This window comes from Eptesicus fuscus, chromosome 6, assembly GCF_027574615.1.
Source record: "Eptesicus fuscus isolate TK198812 chromosome 6, DD_ASM_mEF_20220401, whole genome shotgun sequence".
In the NCBI taxonomy this organism is placed as follows: domain Eukaryota; kingdom Metazoa; phylum Chordata; class Mammalia; order Chiroptera; family Vespertilionidae; genus Eptesicus; species Eptesicus fuscus.
Genome location: NC_072478.1, coordinates 85,909,832 through 85,930,510, shown reverse-complemented (window position 1 = coordinate 85,930,510; position 20,679 = coordinate 85,909,832). Strand labels below are relative to the sequence as shown.

At 39.5% G+C, this 20,679-nt stretch overlaps 1 long non-coding RNA gene across 2 annotated transcripts in view; it reads right to left on the bottom strand.

The window, feature by feature from the left end:
- Positions 1 to 20,679, bottom strand: part of LOC114231677 (uncharacterized) — a 315,772-nt gene that overhangs the window by 87,218 nt on the left and 207,875 nt on the right. Inside the window, exon 1 of one of the 2 annotated variants that reach the window (XR_008556402.1) lies at positions 12,604 to 12,675. The exons of the other annotated variant lie outside the window; for it this stretch is intronic. This is a non-coding gene — a long non-coding RNA (uncharacterized LOC114231677). Of the gene's footprint in view, positions 1 to 12,603; positions 12,676 to 20,679 lie in introns of those variants that run through there. 2 annotated transcript variants of the gene reach the window in all.

Here is a 20,679-nt window from a genome sequence, read left to right as displayed (position 1 = left end):
ATATGTGTATGTATATACATATATTTACAAATTTGTGTTTTTGCTTTTCCCCAATACTTAGTGATGTTTAACATCTTTTTATATGCTAGTTTGTAATGTGTGTATCTTCTTTGGAGAAACATCTATTAAAACATTTTTGCCAATTTTTATTCAAGTTTTCAAATGCATTGTAGTTCTTTATATATTCTAAATGTTAACCCCTTATCAGTTATCATTTTCAATTATCTTCTTCCATTCTATTGGTTTCCTTTTCACTGTTTTAATTGATCCTTTGATAAAAATGTTATTTTTTATTTTGAAATAGTCCAATTTATCTCTTTTCTTATGTTGTTGCTATTACTTTTGGTGTAATAGCCAAGAAACCATATCCAAAAAATCCAAATCAATCACTGTTCTTGGATTTACAGTTAGTAACTTAAAAGATGGAATATAGTTGTATCCTTTATTTTTAATTGAATTCTGCCAATCTATATTTTTGATTGGGGAGTTTAATCTGTTCACATTTAAAGTAATTCCTAATAGTAAAGAAATAATTATTGCCTTTTAAACTTGATTTCTCTATGTCTTACAACGCTTTTGTTTCTTATTTCACCCAGAACTGCCTTCCTGTGGATTTAGTGTAATTTTTGTAGTGACAGATTTTAAAGCCCTCCTCATTTACTTTTATTTATATATTATGGATATTTTCTTTGTGGAGATTGCATGACATATAATAGTTATAACATATAAACACACACAGATATGCTCTTGTAATAATCTCTTTTAAGCTGCTAATTTCAACTGTATACAAAAACCAATTTATTGCAGCTCTGCTCCCTTACTTTATGTTAGTAATGTCACAAACTCTATCTTTTTATATTGTCTACCAATGAACATATATAGGGTGGGGCAAAAGTAGGTATAAAGTTGTTCATGTGAGAAATAATATAATAATTAATAATAATATAAGATAGCTTCTGTGTTTAGTATATGCACAAATGCAAACCTACTGTTACCCCACCTTGTACTGAACATAAGGTTTTATGCTCTGGTCTATTAAATCTTATAAAGGAATAAAAAATAGATTTATGAAAATTACAATAAATAATATCTTGTAATTGTCCATATATTTACCTTTATTGATGAACTTTATATTTTCATGTCACTTTGATTTAATTCATATTGTCCTTTTTATTTCAAATAGAAGGACTCCCTTTATCATTTTTTGTAGGGTAGGTCTAATGATAATGAATATCAGCTTTAGTTTATCTTGAAATGTCTTAATGTCTCCCTCCTTTTTGAAGGATATTTTGTACCATATGATTTAAGGCATTGATTGTCCTATCTGGTTTTAATTTATTCCACAGCTTTCCCTCTTTTCTGTTCCAAAAAATAATTCTGAAGATCTTATGGATAGGGTAGTGATTATAACCAAAACTATTTTATATAATAAAAGGCTAATACGCAAATCAACCATATGGTGGAACAACTGGTCGCTATGACGTTTACTGACCACCAGGTGGCAGATGCTCAATGCAGGAGCTGCCCCCTGGTGGTCATTGCGATCCCACAGGTGGAGCGCTGCTCAGCCAGAAGCTGGGCTCACAGCTAGTGAGAGCAGCGGTAGTGGCAGCAGCCTCTCCTGCCTCCAGGGCAGTCAGACATCACCTGAGGGCTCTTGGACTGCTAGAGGGTGCAGGCCAGGCTGAGAGACCCCCCACCCCTGAACACATGTATTTCGTGCACCAGGCCTATAGTTATATTATAAACATTAAAGTTGCTAAGAGACTAGATCTTAACTGTTTTCACAACAATAAAATTAAGAGATGTGATTGAGGTGTGAGCTAACCCTGGAGTGATAATTATATTGCAAGGGATAAATGCATCACATTAAGATGCTGTACATCTTAATCTTATACAATGTTCCATGTCAAATACATCCCAATAAAAAATCCTCTCTCGACAAGCTTACCCCAACCTGACTGCACATGAGGCTCATCTGGTGCCCTCCAACTGTCCTCCCCTGCAGACCTGGTCAACCCCAACTGCCCTCCCTGCAGGCCTGGTCCCTCCCAACTTCTCTCCCCTGCTGGTCTGATCACCCACAAACTGCCCTCCCCTGCTGGCCTTCTTGTGGCAGCCATCTTGTGTCCATATGGAGGCAGCCATCTTTGAGCATATGGGGGTGGCCATCTTGTGTGTTGGAGTGATGGTCAACTTGCATATTACTCTTTTATTAGATAGGATCATACAACATAATCAATTGGAATTTACTCCAGGGATGCAAGGCTAGTACAATATTCGCAAATCAACAAATGAGATAAATCACATAAACAAATTGAAAGACAAATATCACATGATCATATCAATAGACACAGATAGACAAAATCCAACACTCATTTTTAAAAAATATATTTTATTGATTTTTTACAGAGAGGAAGGGAGAGAGATAGAGAGTTAGAAACGTCGATGAGAGAGAAACATCGATCAGCTGCTTCCTGCACACCTCCCACTGGGGATGTGCCCGCAACCAAAGTACATGCCCTTGACCAGAATCGAACCCAGGACCCTTCAGTCCACAGGCTGACACTCTATCCACTGAGCCAAACCGGTTTCAGCTCCAACACTCATTTTTTATAGAAAACTCTCAGCAAAGTGAGAAGAGAGGGAGCATATCTCAACATGATAAAAGAAATATATGACAAACCTACAGCCAACATCATACTAAATGGGCAAAAATTGAAACCATTTCCCTGAAGAATAGGAAGAAGACAGGGATGTCCTCTGTCACTACTCCTGTTCAACATAGCACTGGAAGTGGTAGCCATAGTGATCAGACAAGAAGAAATAATAGGCAACCAAATTGGAAAATAAGAAGCAAAACTGTCATTATTCACAGATAACAGGATATTGTACACAGAAAACCCTAAAGACTCCATTAAAAAATACTTCACTTAATAAATGAATTCGGCAATATAGCAGGAAACACAATTAACACACAGAAATCTATGGGTTTTTTTTTTTTTTATACATCAATAATGAACTCAGAGAAACAGATACTAAAAAAACAATTGCATTTACCATTGTAACAACAAAAACTTAAGATACCTGGGAATAAACTCAGGAGGTTAATGAACTGCACTCAGAAAACTACAGGATGTTGAAGAAAGAGATAGAGGAAGATATAAAGAAAAGAAAGAATATACTGTGTTCATGGGTTGGTGAATCAATATCTTTTAAATATCCATACTACCCAAAGCAATCTATAGATTCTATACAATCCCCATTAAGATACCAATGGAATATTTCACAGACCTAGAACAAAATCTCCATAAATTCAAATGGAATAAAAAAAAAAAAAAAAGAACTCGAAGAGCTGAAGCAATCTTGAGAAAGAAGAACAAAGCTGGAGGATTACAATATCAGATATCAAGGTATATTACAAAGCCACAGTTCTCAAAACTGCCTGGAACTGACAGAAGAACAGACATACAGACAAATAGAACTAAACAGAGAACCCAGAAATCAACCCAAGTCATTATGCTCAATTAATATTTGACAAAGGAGGCAAGGGATACAATGCAGTCAAGACAGTCTCTTCAATAAATAGTGGTGGGAAAATTGGACAGATACATGCAAAACAATGAAACTAGACCACCGACTTACACCATACACAAAAATAAACTTAAAATGGGTAAAGGATTTAAACCTAAGACAGAAAACCATAAAAATCTTAGAAGACTCCATAGACAGCAAAATTGCAGACATACGTCATAGCAATATCTTTACCTATACAACTCCTAGGGCAATGGAAACTGAGGAGAATATAAACAATTGGGACTACATCAGAATAAAAAGCTTCTGCATGCCAAAACTAGTTTGGCTCAGTGGATAGAGCGTCGGCCTCCGGACTCAAGGGTCCCAGGTTCGATTCCGGTCAAGGGCATGTACCTTAGTTGCGGGCACATCCCCAGTAGGGGGATGTGCAAGAGGCAGCTGATTGATGTTCTCTCTCATCGATGTTTCTAACTCTCTATCCCTCTCTCTTCCTCTCTGTAAAAAATCAATAAAATATATATTTTTTAAAAAACAAAAAGCTTCTGCACAGCAAAAACAAAACAAAACAAAACCCATCAACAAAACAACAAGGCCACTTCATGGGAGAACATATTTTACAATGTTATCTCCGATAAGGGTTTAATCTCCAAAATTTACAAGAAACTCATACAACTTTACATAGGAAGATAAACATTTCAATCAAAAAAGGGGCAAAGGACCTAAATAGACACTTTTCAAAAGCGGATATACAGAAGGCCAAGAGATATATAAAAACTTGCTCAAAGTCACTAATCATCTGAGAGATGCAATTCAAATTGACAATGAGGTACCATCTCACACCTGTCAGAATGGCTATCATCAACAAATCAACAAATGACCAGTGCTGGCGAGGATGTGGAGAAAAAGGAAACCTCTTACACTGCTGGTGGGAATGCAGACTGGTGCAACCACTGTGGAAAGCAGTATGGACTTTCCTCAAAAATATTAAAAATGGAAATCCCATTTGACCCAGTAATGCCACTTCTAGGAATAGATCCCAAGAAATCAGAAAGACCTATCAGAGAGGATACATGCACCCCTATGTTCATAGCAGCACAATTTACAATAGCTAAGATTTGGAAACAGCCTAAGTGCCCATCAGCAGATGAGTGGGTTAGAAAACTGTGGTACATCTACACAATGGAATACTACGCTGCTGTAAAAGAGAAGGAAGTCTTACCATTTGCAACAGCATGGATAGAACTGGAGAACATTATGCTAAGCGAAAAAGCCAGAGAAAAATAAATATCACATGATATCACCTATTTGTGAAATATAATGAAAACATAAACTGATAAATAAAAATAGAGCGAGATAAAAAACAATACATTTCAGAATCCTAATAATAAAAGCCCTGGGTTGTAACATGTAACGACCATCAGGACCAAAGGCTGACCAACTGGAAGTTAGTGCTGGGTTGCCGTGGTAACCTTCACAGTTGCTGCCACATGGTGTGGGCTAGACTGGTCGGCTCCCCCCAGCCCATAGGAAACTGGCAAGCTGAAGCTGGTGGAAAGCAGTGAGCCCAGGTCAAGCCACCCTGCAATCATGGGGAGAACAGGCCAGGCTGAGCTGCTCTGCAATCACAGGGCAAACAGGCCAGGCAGAGCCAACCCTCGATCATGGGCGAAGATCCCAGGCCGAGCCTCCCTGCGATCGTGGTGCCAAGGGCCCAGGCCGAGCCACCCCATGATCACAGGGCGAAGAGCCCAGGCCAAGCCGCTCCTCGATCATGGGATGAATAGGCCAGGCCGAGCCACCCCACAATCACGGGGCGAAGAACCCAGGCCGAGCCACGCCAAGATTACAAGGTGAACAGGCCAAGCCGAGCCACCCCATGATCACAGGGCGATCAGGGCAGGCTGAGCTGCCCCACGATCATGGGACGAACAGGCCAGGCCATACCGCCCCCCAATCCTAGGGCCAAGAGCCCAGGCTGAGCCACCCCATGATCACAGGGTGAACAAGCCAGGCAGAGCGGCCCCACAATCATGGGGCGAACAGGCCAGGCCGAGCCTGGCCAAGCTGCCCTGCTATCCCAGGGGAAGAAGCTGCTCCGCTGACCAACCTGTGCTAGGGACCTGTTCAGGCGCATGGCCTGGAATCCAGGGCCTCTAGCCTGCAGCCACAGGAAGTCTCCCTCTCCCCAGAGTTAGGAGCACCAGCTCAGGTCTACCCAGCGGCCTAGTCCTGACTGCTGGGGTGAGTTCCTGCAGGCTGGGGTTTGATCCCTATGCATTAGCAGTAGGAGACCAGTGCCTTTGTTATTGCTGTGTGTCCGGATTTTAATTGGACAAATGCCCGGTGACCCGGGTGCCAGGTTAGCAAACTCTTTTAGGAGAATTCTGTTTGGGTTTCCTCAAATTCCCTCAGCCCCTACTCACACCCCTGTAAAGGCATAGAACAAGTGAGGCCCCTTAAATAAAAATCAGAGGTCTCCAGCAAGGGTGGGCCTCTCTCATCACAGTAATTTGGAATGGATGACATTTGAGTATTTATCTAGGCACTGTGACAGAGAAACACAAACTCAAGTCATAATCTCTGCCCTTAAAAAATTCACAATCTTATTAGAGAGAGTGGCTGATAAAAGCGCAGTAATAACATCAGAATGTAAGGCAACAATATGGAGAGGAACAGAGGCAATTGCTAGGATTATTTTCCAATTATTAGTACAAAGAGTATGTTCAGTGAATTAAATAAAAAAAAAATAGGTGGGAAGTAGCTGCTTCAGGAGTATGGCAGCCCTTCCTATTTTAAAGGAAGCTGAGTTCCATGTGAATTGTGTACTATGCTATGATATCTGAGGCACAGGACAACGGATGCCCTAAGTGTACTATCCTTTGATATTTGAGTCATTCTTTATTGTTCAATGTGATTTATTTCTGTACACCTTAGTTTTGTAATAGTTAAATTACTAGAATAATACATCTTGCTATAAAATATTACTAGAAGTTCAAATGATCAGGTGACATTGTTATTTTCTATAAATGAACGCAATCTCTGGTATGCTAAAGTGATAGGTATTATAGAAATATTCAGATAGGGAGACCTACAGGCTTGATTACAAATGAGGTTTACTATCACACCCAAATTTATTGCTTAAAAAAAAAAAAGCAGGGAGCCATCTAGAAACTGAACCAAATATAAGCCCTTGAAGGACAAATGTAAATTGGGTAAGCTTTGCTATTACAAGAGCAAGAAGAAAAAATTCAGATGCAAGAATGAAAACTACATTGCATCCACTCTAAGTAGCTGTTAAAGGAAAAGAATGATATACAATGAAAATATTTAAAACAGATTGTAAAGACATTTGTTCAAAGAGGATTTCCTAGAGTTGGTGATATTTCAGTTAATTTTTTTAAATGTGAAGAGGTTAGCTAGATAAGAAAAAGGTGTAGGGGTCCTGAATTGCAGAGGGTGCAGGTATGGCTGAGGGACCACCCCCTCTTTGCAAGAATTTCATGCACCAGGCCTCTAGTATATTAGAAATATATAAGGACCCTACCTGTTCAGGAATTTCATGCACTAGGCATCTAGTTTATTATATTTAAAACATTTTATTGAAATATTAATGTTTATTGCATGTAATATTATTATATTTAAAATCATTTTTCTTGAAATATCATATATTGCATGTAACATTATTATATTTAAAACTAGAGGCCCATTGCACAAAGAGATTCGTGCAATAGGCCTTCCTTTCCTTGGCTTCCAGCACCGGTTTTCCTCTGGCACCCAGGACCCAGGCCTTCGCTCCAACCAGAGTCTGCCTTCTTTGTCTTTGCTGCAGTCTCCAGCTGGAGTCTGCCATCTTCGTCTTTGCTGCAGACTCCGGCCGGAGTCTGCTGTCTTCATCTTTGCTACAGACTCCAGCCAGAGTCTGCCATCTTGTCCTCCCTGTGGCACTCTGCTCCTGTAGATCCCTTCGCCCCTCGCCCTCCCTCTCATAGCAGGCGGCCTGTCCCCACTGGCCAGTCTGCACCTGGAACATCTGGGCAGCTGCCATCTTTGGCCTTCTAATTTGCATACTCACTCTGATTGGCTGTGGGTGTAGTGGAAGTACAGTCAACTTATATGTTTGTCTATTATTAGGTAAGATTATTTTTTGAAATATTAATGTTTATTGCATGTAAATGACTAATTATTTTGTATCTACAACCTGGTAGTAGATTTAGTTTATATATTGTAAAAAATAAAATAAAGAGTTAAAAAGTTTGGGGAAAGGGTAAAATAAAAATACAAAGAAAACACTAAAAAAATAAAGATGAAAATAATGTGTCCTTCAATGCATAAATATATAAAGATGTTATATACACAATGGTATGTTATTCAACCATCAGAAAGAAGAAAATCCTTCCACTTGTGAAAACACATAGTTCTTGAAAGATGTGAGAGACATCAGACCAGAACCAATACCGCATCCTAATATATAAAAACCCAGGGTCTATAATGTCCAAAACAACTGATGGCTTGACTGACCTGAAGTCTGTCCTCAAGTCAGTGCTTGGTTGCCATGGGGACCCAGCACTGACTACCACCGCTGCGAGTTCAGAGACCCAGCACTGACTGCCGAGGGGACTGTGGACCAGTCCAGGAGAGAGGCCTGGAGAGAGAAGCAGGGTCTGATCCGCAGCTTCCGTGGCAGCTGTTAATCAGCCCTTGCCTCTCCCTTTCTCTCCCCGCCTCTCTGTTCAGGCCCAGATATAGGCCCGAAGACTCTGACTGGCATAGAAACTGACTAATCAGAACCAAATCTGGGTGAACTGCGAGGAGCCAAAGGCTGCCTAGGAGGCAGAGCTTCTGAAGCTGACTGGCATAGAAACTGACCAATCAGAACCTAATCTGGGTGAAGTGTGAAGGCAGATTCTAGGATGGGGGCTGAGGAGGGGTTTTAAGGGTAACAGCTGTTTGGTGTAAGGTGTAAGAAAGTGGTTCAATTTTTTAATGACTGGTTTGGCAGTATAATGCATATGGCTGGCTAACAGTCCAGATATAGGGATTATGTATTTTTGTCAACCAAGAGCATCTCCTCCTGCAGAAAAAGGCTTTCCTCCCCATTTAAGCAATCCAATATTATATAATCTATCTATACTAATAAGAGGGTAATATGATAATTAGACAGGTTGACCAGCCATCTTCCAGATGTCTGACTTCCTTCCAGACAAAGCCATGGTGGCCGGGGCCAAGGCAGAGGCAGTTAGAGGTGATCAGGCCGGCAGAGGAGGGCATTTGGGGGCAATCAGGCAGGCAGAGGAAATTAGAGGCAATCGGGCAGACAGGCAGGTGAGGGGTTAGGAGCCACTGGTCTCAGATTGTGAGAGGGATATCCAACTGCTGGTTTAGGCCCGATCCCTGTGGACATCCCCCAAGGCATCCCAGATTGGAGAGGGTGCAGTCTAGGCTGAGAGAAACCCTCCACCTGTGCATGAATTTAATGCACCAGGCCACTAGTAATAATATAACATACATGGACTCTTAGAATGCTTAATTCATAGAAACAGAAACTAGAATAGTGATTATGAGAGCCTGGGGACTCAGGAAAATAAGGATATGCTGATTGGAGTTAAAAAGATGACTAAGTTCTGCAGATCTGTAGAGCATTGTGATTATAGTCAACTAGAGGCCCAATGCACGAAATTCATGCAAAAGTAGGCCTTTCTTTCCCTGGCTGCCAGCACCAGCTTTCCTTGGGCATCCAGGACCCGGGCTTCGCTCGCAGCCAGGGCTTCATCTGGAAAGATGCCTGGTCTAACTGGCATATCACACTTTTATTATTATAGATTTTGTTATTATAGATAATATTTCAAAGTTGCTAAGAGACTAGATCTTAAATGTTCTCACCACAAAAAAGAAGTGATTATTTGTAGTGGTAGGAGTTTTCTATCGCTATGGTATTAATCTTATGTAGTATACAAATGTATCCAATTAATATGTTGTAAAACTTAAAATCATACAATATTTATGTCAATTGTATTTCACTAAAAATAACCCCCTCCAAAGGCCACAATTGTTAAGGAAATATAAATTAAAACCACAATGAGATACTACTCTACACCTAACAGAATGGCTAACATTATAAAGACTGATCACACCAAGTGTTGGTGAGGGTTTGGAGCAACTGGAACTCTCAGGTACCAGTCATTGTAATGTAAAGCAGGACAATAGTTTGGCAAAGAATTTGGAAGTCTCTTTAAAAATTAAGAAATGTTTAACCTTATGAACTACCCTGTGTTCCAGCCATTCCACTGCTAGCTATTTACCCAAGGGAAGTGTATGCTTAAGAAAGACATGTATATGAATATTTGTGGCGGCTTTATTTTGTATATCTGTAAACTGGAAACAATGTAAATGTACTGATACACACAACAACATGGATGTTTCTCAAAATACTTTTGCTGAATTATAGACAAACCAGGGTACATATTGCACAGTCCATCTATGAAAAAATTCCAGAAAAAGCAAACTAATCTAAAGTGATAACAGATCATTAGCTACCTGGGGGGAGAGAAAGGGAGGAGTAGGAAGAAACTTTTTTGGGGTGATGGATATGTCCACTATCTTGATTATGAAGATGGTTTCAGGGGTGCATACATATGCCAACTTTATCAGACTATACAGTTAAGTATGTGAATTTTATTGTACATGAATTATACCTCAGCATTGATTTTGGGGAAAAAGTGTAAATTATAGTTTTGGTTATTTTTGCTAGTATATATTGACATTATATCCTGGGATTATAATGCATTCCATATTTATTTTAGTAATTGCCTTTTAACATATACACTTTTTAGGCTGTTCTGCAGAAAACATTTTTTAATAGAAACAATTTGCTTCTCTTTTTCCCTGCCCTTCTGCCTTTGCTTTTTCTGTTCTTTATTACACTGAGACCTCCTATTATTGTGGGAAAGCAATGAAAATCACAGCACAAATTATACAACTTGCTGTGATGCCTTACATTTTAGTCATCAACATTTTTTTATTTTTATCATGAGAAGCTTTCTATTGAGCTGGTCCTAAGATTTTCCTTTTATCTGTTAATGTAATGAATTACATTTCTTAGTTTTCAAATGCTGAATCAATCTTGAGTTCCAGAAAATCCTACTTGATAGTAATCTTTCAAAAATATTGCTGTATTCCATTTGCTGATATTTGGTCAATAAATGATACAGCACTTTCATATAACAGGTTGTCATTAACTATTTGAAAATGCTTCTGTCTAGCCGAAACCGGTTTGGCTCAGTGGATAGAGCGTCGGCCTGTGGACTCAAGGGTCCCAGGTTCGATTCTGGTCAAGGGCATGTACCTTGGTTGCGGGCACATCCCCAGTAGGGGGTGTGCAAGAGGCAGCTGATCGATGTTTCTCTCTCATCAGTGTTTCTAACTCTCTATCCCTCTCTCTTCCTCTCTGTAAAAAATCAATAAAATATATTTTTTTAAAAAAGAAAATGCTTCTGTCTTTATTCTAAGCTAATCTGGTGCAGCCATTTTAGGCATTTTGTATGTAACATATTTAACAATGGAAGTACCTATTTTATTTTAACTCATTTTTTTTACAAATGCGTTAACATGTAATTAGCTAACATGTGCAATTTTTTTGAAGGTAGCTCATGTACTAAGCCGTAGAGCTGAGACCAGAAGCACAGTTGTCTAGTACTAGATTCTGTTGTTGTTGTTGTTATTAATACTCAGTGGAAGATATTTCTTCCATAGACTTTTTGAGACAGTGGAAGGGTGTTGGAAGAGAGAGAGAAACATAGATGAGAGAGAGACAAATGGATTGGTTGCCTCCCTCAGATGTCCTGCTACGGTCTGGGGATGGAATCTGCAACCCAGGTGTGTGAGCTGGATGGGGGATCAAACCTAGTAAACACTTGAGTGCAATGGCTCTACCACTGAGAAAAACAAGCCAATACCAGCTCTAGGTTCTTAAGACTAAGCTATCATGATCCTTTTAGAGTTTATTTTCCTTCCTTTGAGACAGGAACACAGAAACCTGACACAAGCTGAATTTCCAAAATAAGTGCAATTTAAGTGTGTGAATAAAGCTAGCCACAGACAGGTTGGTATATACTTCACTAACTATGGAAGCTCTGGTTTAGGGAAGTAGGAAGCATGATGGAATAGTGCCCCAGAGATTGCTCTGTGGCTCTAGCTCAGTCACTCTGCATGTTATTACCACCTTAGAAACTTTAAAACAAATACCTGTTACTAGGATCTCATATAGAAAACCGAATCGCAACCTTGGGGGAGGAACATGGGCACAGGTAACTGAACAAAGTTCTCCAGGTGCTTCTAATAGCTATCTATGTTCTCAAACTACAGAGGTTCCAGACGTATTTGCAAATTGTAGTTTCTGAAATTCTTTTCCTGCCTTATCTCCTGATCCTACACAGCTCCCTTGCTTAAAAAGACTTCATGTCTTACCTATTTTAGGATCTATAAATACTTATCATTTTCTCCCCTCCCCATTCATTATGCCCATCAGATAGAATTGTCCTCTAAACTTCCTGCTGTAAGAATGGCTTTGATGATCTCTGTGTGTGGCAATGTCCCAGTCACTGCTTGGACATATGACCCTGTGTGTCTTATCTCTCCTGACATTTGACTTCCTACATAGCAGTATTTAAAATACACTGCTCAACTTAGTGGAGCTGGCTGAGGCTGCACAAGTAAACAAGACATCCGCAGTCTCCTTGTGTATTGTGTTTTCTTGAGGTGGGTAAATTGGGGCATACATTATTGTGTTTTCTTTTGTACAGTATTTCTGTCAGGACTGCTCCAGCTCTGGACCTTCTAGGAATAATTGTTCCTGGTTCTCTGAAGGATAAATTGAACATTCAAAACTGCATGTATTCTTAAATGCTACAGGAGATCCTTGACCTTTATTCCATATATATTGTTTAACATGTTTACTTTTAATTAATTTGGGTGCAAGAGGAAATAAGGGAACAGTCTTCCCTAATGAAAAGAAAGGGGGTTTAGCCCTGGCCATCATGACTCAGTGGTTGGCGAGTCAGCCCCCTCTACCTCCTAGAAGAGTCTCTCTGGTTCCATTCCTGGTCAAGTGCAAGTTCCTTGGTTGCAGGTTCTTTGCTGCCCCTCTTCTGGTCACCTACAGGAGGCAAACAATAAATGTGTCTCTCTTGCTTAGATGTTTCTCTTTCTCTCTCCCCTCCCCCCTCCCTCTGCCTTGCTTTCTCTCTCCCTCCCTTTCTCCATCACTCCCTCTCTCTCTTCTGAACCTCCCTCCTTTTCTCCCTTTCACACTCACTGAAAATAAATGGAAAAAATATCCTTGGGTAAAAAGTTAAAAAAGAAATAGTAAAGGAGATTAACAACTGAGGAGTTGAATCTCTTCTTTCTAAAGTTGGAGGATCCAGGAAGTGACCACTGTGGGTTTATTCACTGAACTCTTTATGAGACTTTGTCCTAAACATTCTGGTTTATTTACAACTTTCTAAGGAGTTCACATCACTAACTTCTCATTGTATATCAATGCCAGCCTTTTTATCATCATGTTGGCATTTAAAATTTTCTTCTGTTGAGTACATTTTCTAATCCTGAATAGAGTATTTCTCAATTCCTGGAAAATGCAGGCAAGATGTGTTGTATCATCTACGAACAAAACTGGTTGTTCTTTTTGGGTTTCTTCTACAGACTTTATAAAATGTCTTTCTTCTCATCATGGATCAAAGTTATTTTCACCATTGCCTTGGCATTTCCTTTTTATTCTGGTGAGTACTTTTTCAGTTTTGGATGAAACAATTCACACATCTTAGAAAATGCAGGAGACAGGTGCTATTATCTAGAAATGGAGCAGCTTCTTTCTTAGGTTTCTAATACTTAAACTGGCAAAATGAAACCCTCTTTAAAAAATCACATTGTTGGATTGCTTTTTCTCATTTCCCACCTTAGAGTGTTGGAGATAGAGAAGTGGGTTAGAATGATCAATAGAACTGAGCTTTTTATATTTATGACTAAAAACATTTACCTAATTAATATTTTCTTTGGAGGTCAGATTCAATGTTTGCTAAATGCAGAGTCTAGGGAGTAATGAGGTCCCCTAGATCTGACATTCCTAGACAATTTGATTTGTTGTTTGCTAGTTCTGTGTCCACTAACGTCAAAACTTCCTCTGAGGTGAGAACTCCTTGATCCCTCTCCTGGAAATTGATCTTCCTTTAGTGCAAGGAGACTGATGAATTTTTATAAAGTAGTTTGGAATCATCAATCCCCTTATATTAGAGTGAGTACTATTTCATTAAGTAGTAATTAATTTCTTCATGTTAAGTGACATTATGCAAGGCATATTATGGTCATGAAACCAAGCATTGTCTTCTCTGACTGTGATAGCTCATGAATTAAAACATAAAAATAAAAAGAACTATGGTATCTTCACAGCAGAGTTTGGTGACTGCTCTACAACACTTAAAATTATTTTTCATAGAGGAGGAAAATTTGGAAGTATATTTCTAATTTGGAGCTAATTTGTGAACTTACTATTTTGTTACTATCGCAAAAGCCTCACCTCAAAATTGGGGGCACTGAGTAGGCAAATGGTGTAGCATTTTGCTACTAAAAACTATAGGTTCTTTCCACCAGAAGACTCTGATTGTTTTCCCCTCTTCTTGTTTTTACATTTTCTTTTGTGTGCTGGTTGCAGAAACTTCTTTTAGTCCTTCAAGACCACTGGTAAGTTAACACTAATTAATTTATAAGTTGAAATAGATAAACTTTAAATTGTATTTTTTTTGTAAGATTTAACAACACATTTCACCAAACAACCTGACTGGTGTTTCTCAATAGTTAAGCTTCGACCCTTGAACCAAGAGTTCCCTGGTTTATAGTCAGGGAAAATGCCTAAATTGTGGGCTCAATCCCCTGCAGAGGGCATGCAGGAGCAGCGAATGGATGTTTCTCTCTGTCTTTGATTTTTCAATCTCTCAAGTCCCTCTACCTTCTATAAAACAAAATTCAGCAAACAATTGTGCAACACAGTGGTCCTTCAAAAAACATTTTTTAACAGTGCCATTATTACACTAAGTTCAATAAGTAAAATTTAGCCAGCCATATAAAACCACTTGGTATTTGGGACAAGATAAAAATATCCCATTATTTCAAAGACTCCAATAATGGGTATCCTTGTTATCTGCATGCATCTCATAAAGGTTACAGTGTATTTAAACTAGAATTGTTTATCCAAGGAAAACAAGAGGATTACGAAAATATCCACTTCAAGGTCGATAAAATAATTTTCATATATTCACAGAGCAGAATATTAGGTAGATGTGAAGAAACATTTATGATAAAGGCTAGAAAGACATTTTAAAGGATGGTATGGAAGAATACACAGCATATTTTTATTTATGTAAATTACCAATATTGCCATTACTAATCAAATTTTATATGTGTATGTATATAGGTATCTAAGATATATACACATGTATATATATATATGTATATATGAAAATACCAATATATACATATGTGGTGATAATCTGAATGTATCTGATTCTCTAGTAATGAAATAATTGAAAAACATAGAAAAATTATTAAAATTCAGTCTTATGGTTTCTTGTGGTATGAAATAATAGGGGAAATCTGATACAGGTATTAGGACAAGTGATACCAGAGTGGCTCATTATAAAAATAAATTCAGCCATTTGTTTTTCAAAAATTATATTGAATTTTTAGAAATATGTCAATACCATTTTATGACAACCTGAATGGTTTATTTCCAGAATTCAATATACAAAATTTTAATTCCATTTTGATGCATGGTATCTTTTACTAATATTAAAGAAGTTTTTATTCAAAAAGTTCATTATCTGACAAATTTTATCTTCTTCTTTATGTTTAATAGCCACGGTGTAACATACATAAGAAACCGTCATATCCTTGCAGAAAGGAAAGGGATCCAATCTGCGGAACCAACGGTCAATCTTACTTAAATCAATGCGTTTTCTGCAGTGTAATGTTGTAAGAACACAAGGCTAAATATTGGCCTTTCCAAAATAATGAATAAACCATCATAAAATGATAGCGAAACCATGTTTCTAGTATCCTAGGCACAGAATATTTGGGGACAAATTTGTACTATATCAGTAAATGCCACAGAATCACACTGGTACCCTTCCTGGGAGTTCTCATTTGCTAAAGCAGTTTGGTATTTGACCTCTTAATATAACCGCTGGATATTCTGCAAATGTATAGATCTATCAATTTAACTTAGTTTAATTATGACTACAAATGCCAGTCTATGGCCAATATATTGAATTTTGAAGTCCATATGATCACTGGTAGTCTTTGTGATATAGCTTCAAGCTAAGGAAGCATATTTGAGCAAGAAACACTACTTGACTACAAAAATTTGAAATCCAACACAATGGGCCTATTCATGCTAGCAAGGGACTCCTCTGATAGCCTTACCTTAACTCCTGAACTCAATGATAGACTGAACCTTCCTTAGACAGCAGGACATTCTGGGACACTTCCACACAACCTCTTTTTCTGTATGCTTCACTGCAAAAGAGTTTGCAGTCTAAAGGTTCAGCCAGCTTCCTAGCTCCCTCTTCATTGTCTCTCAAATTTATTTCCTCTCATTAAATTCCCAAATTGTCTTTTACTTCTGGAGAACAACCAAAAGTATCTCTAGCCCTCTCCTCTCTCCAGTCTGGGTGGGTTCCACCACTGAGCCAGGACTGACCATGTAGGAAATGTCACATGGTCCCAGTTGTGGGAAGGATGTATGCAGGGCTGGGGAGCATTTGGGGTGCAGCTGGTTGTGGAGGGGGAGCACAGCCTCTCCACACTGTGCTGCTCATTTAGAAGCAGTTAGTGCAATACACAGGTAATTTTAAATGCTGTTTGTAATAATTTCTCTTTCTTTCTCTTTTTCTTTACAGCAAGACTAAAGGATCATTTAGTTTTAAGCACTATGGTAAATGCTGACTCTGTCTGAGCTACACACTCCTATGGCTTTTATGATGATCCTATTTTGCTGTGGATTCTACAGTCAATTAGAAACTTTTCAATCAGGGCTTTAATCTCCTAGGTGACCAGACAAAGCCTTCTATGGAATACAAGATGGAATATAGGGTGTTGACAGTTGTTTGCCAATTCTAAGATCCTTTGATTAATTTTCATTCTCTGTTCAAGTATTAAGTAGCAGTTGAAAAGCCATCTTAATCATATATATCCTAATATAAAACCTAATGCAGTTTATAATAATAAAGACTTTGATCAATACAATGTTAAATAACATTTCCTTTATTTAAAACACTTCATTTTTGTTGATTAGTGTGTTAAAACACATGACTACTTTTGGTAACCACAACTAAATACTTTCAAAGGTAAAAAAAATAACATATTTCTTGGGTGTTCAATAAAAGTACAAACAGTGGGCTCCTCTTTTTAAAAATTTTTTAATTGATTTCATAGAGGAAGTGAAAGGGAGCTAGTGATAGAAACATCAATGATGAGAGAATCATTGATCAGCTGCCTTCTGCATATCATACACTGTGCAACCAGCCATAACCGGGACATGTGCCCTGAAGGGGAATTGAACCCTGACCTCCTGGTTCATAGATAGTTGCTCAATCAATGGGCCACTCCGACTGGGCAGTTGAACTCCTCTTTATCTGAACGAATCCAAAACCTATAGAAGAGAAATCTATGACTTGATTTCTAACTAGTACCTCAGGTCAATATTACAATGAAGATTAGGCAATGTGGATTTGTATTGTAAAACGTAAGTCATGTCTATAATTGAATGAACTGCAAAGTCTATTCAAAGATACTGTATATGTTTGAGGCTTGGAGGAAAATTACATTATTTTCTTTGTCACTCACAAATCAGTCAAGACAAAGGTTGTTAGTGTACTTGATATAATCTAGATACTAGACCCTTATTGGATACTAGTGGCCCCATACACAAATTTGTGTGTAGGTGGGGTCAGGCGGGCCACCCCATGGGGGTCCATTGGATGGGGTGGCAGTGGGGTCTAATGCTGGAAGCTATAGCTTTCCCCCAGCTGGATCTAATTATACTGTAAGGATGCCAAAAGAAAACCCACAAGAGAACTGTTTTGTATTTCATGTGCCATGAGATGAAGTTGTATATGTGTTGGTTGCATATGTATATCAAGATGAATGATGGCCCTTTAATGATTTTTGTGTTCTTCCAGGGGCTCTGCCTTCAGGTTCTCAGTATGATCTTCATGTCTGTTTGTTTAAAAGTTTTTCTGTTTTTGAATGTGCCTACCCTTCCCTGTTGCTCCTGGCAGCGTGTGGGTCTTCTTCGCTGCCCCTTTTAGAGAGAAATTGAAAGCTCACTTAATCTGCAAGGCACTGCAATTTCACAGAAATCCCATCCACCCTCTCTACATTCCTGAGGAAATGGCCACCATCCTGTTAATGATTAGGTTACCATTTTGGCTAATTTGGAAGGTCTCCTGGGACAGCAGGCCATGGAGGGAGAATTCCACACCTTGGCTGCAGTATTAGCAGAGGCCTCTAGAGACTCTGGTTGGGGACAGAAGGGACTAATAATTGTGCTTTCACTAAATGTACATGCACAGGTAGCCAGGCAGTGACTTAGGGGTGTTGGGGGCCACTCTGGGGCCAGACCAGCCAGGGTGAGGGGCCATGTGCTCTTTGCAGGCTGGCCTGCCCCCACATCATCCTTGGGGTTGGGAGGCCCACTCGGGGGCAGGGCCGGCTGGGGTTAGGGATTGTAGTGGTTCCAGTCATTCTACCATTCTGTCACTGGGCTTTTATTATATAGGATATAACTTACAAATGTTTTCCCTGATTTTCAGGTTGTCCTTTTTACTTTATTGATGTGACCTTTACTGTAATTTTTTCAAATTTAATGAATTCCAACTTGTCAGTTTTTTCCTTTGTTGCTTGTACCTTTGTTGTTTGGTAAAAGAAATTGCTGCTTAACCCAAACCCAAGAAGATCTGCACCTCGGTTCCCTTTTAAGATTTTCATAATGTTAGTACTTGCATTTAGATCTTAGATACATTTTGAGTTAATTTTTGTTTGTGGTAAGTTATACCTTTTGCATGTGGATATGCAGTTGTCACAGCATCATTTGTTGAAAAGACTATTCCCTGGCCACTTAGTTTTCTTAGAACTCTTGTCAAAAATAAATTGATTAGTCAAGATAGTGTAGTATTGGTGAGGGAATAAGACAAAATGGTGAGTGAAACAGAATGAAGAGTGTAGAAATAGGTCCATATAAATATAGCAAAATGGAAAATGGAAAACTATAAAACTAATAGAAGAGAATATAGTAAAAAACCTGGCTGATGTTGGGTATGTGATGGCTCTTTAGATACAACACTAAAGGCTTGGCCCACTGAAGAAATAATTGATAAACTGAAATTCATTAAAATTTAAAACTTATTAATGAATTAAAATTCATTAAATTTAAAGACAATTATCAAGAGAATGAGAAAACAAGGCACAGACTGGGAGCACTATTTCAAAAAAACCCACACATCTGATTAAGGACTGTTATACAATATGTACAAATAACTCTTAAAACTCAAAAATAAGAAAACAAATAACTCTTAAAACTCAAAAATAAGAAAACAACTACTTTAACACACAACTCATCAAAGATACTCAGATGTCAAATAAGCATATGCAAAGATGCTCTATATTATATGTCATCAGGAAAATGTAAATTTAAAAAAATGAGATGCCACTACCTAATACACTGGGTAAAATTTGGAACACTGACACCACCAAATCAAGGTGAGGAAGCAAAAAGAAATCATACAATGCTGATGGGAATCTGAAGTAGTATATCCACTTTGGAAGACAATTTGGCAATTTAATCTCTTTTTATAGTTTTATTTTTTCAAATACACACACACACACACACACACACACACACACACACACACACTAGTGGCCCGGTGCATGGAATTTGTGCGGGGGGTGTGTGTGTTCCTCAGCCCGACCTGCACCCTCTCCAATCTGGGACCCCTTGAAGGATATCCTACTGCCGGTTTACAGGGATCAAACCTAAACTGCCATGGGACATCCCTCTCATAATCCGGGAATGCTGGCTCCAGCCGCTCACCTGCCTGCCTGATTGCCCCTAACCACTTTGCCTGCCGGCCTGCTTGCTCCCAACTGCCCCCCGCCACTGGCCTGCTCAACCCAAATGCCCCCCACCAGCCTGATCACCCCCAACTGCCCTGCCTGCTGGCCTGATCACCCCCAACTGCTCCCCTGTTGGCCTGCTCACTCCAAACTGAGCTACCTGCTGTCCTGATGACCTCCAACTGACGCCCACTGACTGCCTGCTCACCCCCAACTGGTCCCCCTGCTGGTCTGCTTACCCTCAACATTCCCTGCTGTCCCATCCTGGCCTGATCACCCCCCAGCGACCCAAGGACCCCCCCTCCTGCTCTCCTGATCACCTCTAACTGACCCCCACTGACAGCCTTCTCACCCCCAACTGGCTCCCCTGCTGGTCTGTTTACCCGCAATGGCCCCTGCGGTCCCATGCTGGCCTGATCACCCCCGGTGACCTAAGGTCCCAGCCCCTCCTTTTTCTCTTTTTTTTTTTTTTCAGTGTCTCCTTGAGCGGAGGCCAGGGCCAGCTGGAAGCAGGTTTCTAGGATTTATTTATCTTCTATAATTGAAACTTTGTAGCCTTGATCGGAGGCCAGGGCTGGAAGCTTAGCTTCCTCCATTGCCGGGGGTAACCCAAACCTCCTGCTCAGCTCCAGCTCCATGGCTGCCGCCATTTTTGTTAGGATTTATTTATTTTCTATAATTGAAACTTTGTAGCCTTGAGCGGAGGCCAGGGCCAGCCAGGGAGGGAGGCTTGGCTTCCTCCATTGCCGGGGGCAACCCAGCCTCCTGCTTGCTCCAGCTCCAAGGCCGGCCGCCATCTTGGTTGGGTTAATATGCATACTGGCTCCTGATTGGCTGGTGGGCGTGGCTTGTGGGTGTAGCGGAATGATGGTTAATTTGCATGTTTCTCTTTTATTAGTATATATATATGTATATATATATGATAGTATTATAAGATTTCCTCGTATCTCCTCCATTCTCCATCTCCATCCAGTTCCTATACTC